Here is a 5000-nt window from a genome sequence, read left to right as displayed (position 1 = left end):
AATGCCGCCGGTCAGGTTCTCCGGCGGTACTCCGGCGATGCTCCGGCGATGCTGTCCCGAGTGAAAAAAATGCGGCACCAGCACATGCTGGAGCCAAGCATGGGCACCGTGGCTCAAAATCGAACTTCGGCCAAGGCCTCGACCATCAATGGCACATGATGACGCATGGTGATGGCACATGCATCGACCATCATCGGCATAGGCTGCCCTTCCGTACGGGCACTTGCCTCGACCGCCATCGGCACAAGCTGGGCCCTGGTGTGGGTTGTTGCCTCGATCACCAGCGGCACATGCTGAGCCTTGGTGCGGGCGGTTGCCTCGAGCACCATCGGCAGACCCTGGGCCCTGGTGCGGCCGGTTGCCCCGATAACCATCGGCACACGCTGGGCCCTGGAGCGGCCGGTTGCCTCGATCACCATCGGCAAAAGCTGGGCCCTGGTGCGGGCGCTTGCCTCGACCACCATCGGCACACGCTGGGCACTGGTGCGGGCGCTTGCCTCGACCACCATCGGCACACGCTGGGCCCTGGTGCGGGCGGTTGCCCCCAGCACCATCGGCACACGTTGGGCCCTGGTGCGGGCGCTTGCCTCGACCACCATCGGCACACGCTGGGCCCTTGTGCGGGCGCTTGCCTCGACCACCATCGGCACACGCTGGGCCCTGGTGCGGCCGCTTGCCTCGACCACCATCGGCACACGCTGGGCCCTGGTGCGGTCGGTTGCCTCGAGCACCATCGGCACACGCTGGGCCCTGGTGCGGGCGCTTGCCTCGACCACCATCGGCACACGCTGGGCCCTGGTGCGGCAGGTTGCCTCGAGCACCATCGGCACACGTGGGCCCTGGTGCGGTCGGTTGCCTCGAGCACCATCGGCACACGCTGGGCCCTGGTGCGGGCGTTTGCCTCGACCACCATCGGCACACGCTGGGCCCTGGTGCGGCAGGTTCCCTCGACGACCATCGGCACACGCTGGGCCCTGGTGCGGCAGGTTGCCTCGAGCACCATCGGCACACGCTGGGCCCTGGTGCGGTCGGTTGCCTCGATCACCATCGGCACACGCTGGGCCCTGGTGCGGGCGGTTGCCTCGACCACCATCGGCACACGCTGGGCCCTGGTGCGGCAGCTTGCCTCGAGCACCATCGGCACACGCTCGGCCCTGGTGCGGTCGGTTGCCTCGAGCACCATCGGCACACGCTGGGCCCTGCTGCGGCAGGTTGCCTCGACCACCATCGGCAGCCTCGACCACCATCGGCACACGCTGGGCCCTGGTGCGGGCGCTTGCCTCGACCACCATCGGCACACGCTCCGCCCTGGTGCGGCAGGTTGCCTCGACCACCATCGGCACACGCTGGGCCCTGGTGCGGGCGGTTGCCTCGACCACCATCGGCACACGCTGGGCCCTGGTGCGGGCGCTTGCCTCGACCACCATCGGCACACGCTGGGCCCTGGTGCGGCAGGTTGCCTCGAGCACCATCGGCACACGCTGGGCGCTGGTGCGGCAGGTTGCCTCGACCACCATCGGCACACGCTGGGCCCTGGTGCGGGCGCTTGCCTCGAGCACCATCGACACACGCTCGGCCCTGGTGCGGTCGGTTGCCTCGAGCACCATCGGCACACGCTGGGCCCTGGTGCGGCAGGTTGCCTCGACCACCATCGGCACACGCTGGGCCCTGGTGCGGGCGCTTGCCTCGACCACCATCGGCACACGCTCGGCCCTGGTGCGGTCGGTTGCCTCGAGCACCATCGGCACACGCTGGGCCCTGGTGCGGCAGGTTGCCTCGAGCACCATCGGCACACGCTGGGCCCTGGTGCGGGCGGTTGCCTCGACCACCATCGGCACACGCTGGGCCCTGGTGCGGGCGCTTGCCTCGACCACCATCGGCAGACGCTGGGCCCTGGTGCGGCAGGTTGCCTCGAGCACCATCGGCAGACGCTGGGCCCTGGTGCGGCAGGTTGCCTCGAGCATCATCGGCACACGCTGGGCGCTGGTGCGGCAGGTTGCCTCGACCACCATCGGCACACGCTGGGCCCTGGTGCGGGCGCTTGCCTCGAGCACCATCGACACACGCTCGGCCCTGGTGCGGTCGGTTGCCTCGAGCACCATCGGCACACGCTGGGCCCTGGTGCGGCAGGTTGCCTCGACCACCATCGGCACACGCTGGGCCCTGGTGCGGGCGCTTGCCTCGACCACCATCGGCACACGCTCGGCCCTGGTGCGGTCGGTTGCCTCGAGCACCATCGGCACACGCTGGGCCCTGGTGCGGCAGGTTGCCTCGAGCACCATCGGCACACGCTGGGCCCTGGTGCGGGCGGTTGCCTCGACCACCATCGGCACACGCTGGGCCCTGGTGCGGGCGCTTGCCTCGACCACCATCGGCACACGCTGGGCCCTGGTGCGGGCGCTTGCCTCGAGCACCATCGGCAGACGCTGGGCCCTGGTGCGGCAGGTTGCCTCGAGCACCATCGGCAGACGCTGGGCCCTGGTGCGGCAGGTTGCCTCGAGCACCATCGGCACACGCTGGGCCCTGGTGCGGTCGGTTGCCTCGAGCACCATCGGCACACGCTGGGCGCTGGTGCGGGAACTTGCCTCGACCACCATCGGCACACGCTGGGCCCTGGTGCGGCAGGTTGCCTCGATCACCATCGGCACACGCTGGGCCCTGGTGCGACAGGTTGCCTCGAGCACCATCGGCACACTATCGGCCCTGGTGCGGGCGGTTGCCTCGACCACCATCGGCACACGCTGGGCCCTGGTGCGGGCGCTTGCCTCGAGCACCATCGGCACACGCTGGGCCCTGGTGCGGGCGGTTGCCTCGAGCACCATCGGCACACGTTGGGCCCTGGTGGGTTTAGGCACATCTTCAAATTTCTGCCGTGCCAATGCCATTTTTATGGCTTGTAAATTCATACAATGGTCCCCTAAGCCTTCACGTGAAGTTTCGTTGGAAGATGACTCGTTTTCTATTTTTCACGATTTTCGAAACTTTTTGCGGTTCGGGATTTTTTAAAATTTTTTTATAAGGATTTTTGGCCCCAAATTTTGTAGGCATGATCCTTCTATTTTTGTTGGCATGCACAAAAAAATTCAGCTAAAAACTCGAAGTAGAGAAGATTTTGTGACCGTTTGAAAAAAGTGTCCCCATTTCAGACACTTTAACGGCTACTGGTAGCAAACCTGTAAAATCTCAAATGCTCTTTAAGGGGGTGTGAATTCTCAGAGGTTTGATGAGGGATAGGGGGCCAACACAAGGCCAAGTACCAGCACCCATCGCACATCATGTGCGCACACCCCCCCGGCCCCCCTCCCAATCGCCGGAACCCCAATGCCGCCGGTCAGGTTCTCCGGCGGTACTCCGGCGATGCTCCGGCGATGCTCCGGCGATGCTGTCCCGAGTGAAAAAAATGCGGCACCAGCACATGCTGGAGCCAAGCATGGGCACCGTGGCTCAAAATCGAACTTCGGCCAAGGCCTCGACCATCAATGGCACATGATGACGCATGGTGATGGCACATGCATCGACCATCATCGGCATAGGCTGCCCTTCGGTACGGGCACTTGCCTCGACCGCCATCGGCACAAGCTGGGCCCTGGTGTGGGTTGTTGCCTCGATCACAATCGGCACATGCTGAGCCTTGGTGCGGGCGGTTGCCTCGAGCACCATCGGCAGACCCTGGGCCCTGGTGCGGCCGATTGCCCCGATAACCATCGGCACACGCTGGGCCCTGGGGCGGGCGCTTGCCCCCAGCACCATCGGCACACGCTGGGCCCTGGTGCGGGCGCTTGCCCCCAGCACCATCGGCACACGCTGGGCCCTGGTACGGGCGGTTGCCCCGAACACCATCGACACAAGCCGGCCCTTGGTGCGGGCTCCTGGCTCGACCACCATCGGCACACGCTGGGCCCTGGTGCGGGCGGTTGCCTCGAACACCATCGGCACACGCCGGCCCTTGGTGCGGCCGGTTGCCTCGACCACCATCGGCACACGCTCGGCCTTGGTGAGGGCGCTTGCCTCGACCACCATCGGCACACGCTGCGCCCTGGTGCGGGCGCTTGCCTCGACCACCATCGGCACACGCTCGGCCTTGGTGCGGGCGGTTGCCTCGACCACCATCGGCACACGCTGGGCCCTGGTGCGGGCGGTTGCCTCGACCACCATCGGCACACGCTCGGCCTTGGTGAGGGCGCTTGCCTCGACCACCATCGGCACACGCTGGGCCCTGGTGCGGGCGCTTGCCTCGACCACCATCGGCACACGCTGGGCCCTGGTGCGGGCGGTTGCCTCGACCACCATCGGCACACGCTGGGCCCTGGTGCGGGCGGTTGCCTCGACCACCATCGGCACACGCTGGGCCCTGGTGCGGACGGTTGCCTCGAGCACCATGGGCACACGCTGGCCCTTGGTGCGGGCTCTTGCCTCGACCACCATCAGCAGAAGATTGCCCCTACGTCGAACACCATCGATACATGCCGGGCCTTGGTGTGGGCACATGCCTCGAGCTGGTGCGGGCGGTTGCCTCGACCACCATCGGCTCACGTTGGCCCTTGTTGCGGGCACATGCCTCGACCACCATCGGCACCTGCGCACCCTCGGTGTGGGATTTGCTTGTTTGGAAAAAGTGTCCCCGTTTCAGACATTTTAACGTCTACTGGTAGCATATCTGTAAAATCTCTAATGCTCTTTAGGGGGTGGTGGTCCGGCACCCCCTCTCCCCCCCCCACGGGGGGAGTAGGTGTGCGCGATGGGCCTCCCATTGCGTGCACCCCGGCCAACGTCCCTCGAACGAAATACAGGGCGTGCATGCCTTCCGGCGATTTTTGTCCGGCGACTGGTTGCTCCGGTGACCGGCAGGCGCCCATGGCCTCGATCGGTTGGCTTGCATGCAAAAAAAGGGAGCCGAGCTCCAGCCCGTGCACGCGGCGGATGCTGCCCTAGACCCCAGACCAAGTCCCTGAATCGGGCAACGGCTCCCTGGGGTGGTGCGAGCAGAAGCTGCGGTTGCG

Source organism: Durio zibethinus, unplaced genomic scaffold (genome assembly GCF_047325235.1).
Source record: "Durio zibethinus cultivar Kanyao isolate XHJ-2024 unplaced genomic scaffold, ASM4732523v1 HiC_scaffold_68, whole genome shotgun sequence".
Taxonomy (NCBI): Eukaryota; Viridiplantae; Streptophyta; class Magnoliopsida; order Malvales; family Malvaceae; genus Durio; species Durio zibethinus.
Note: the sequence above shows the minus strand (reverse complement) of the source record.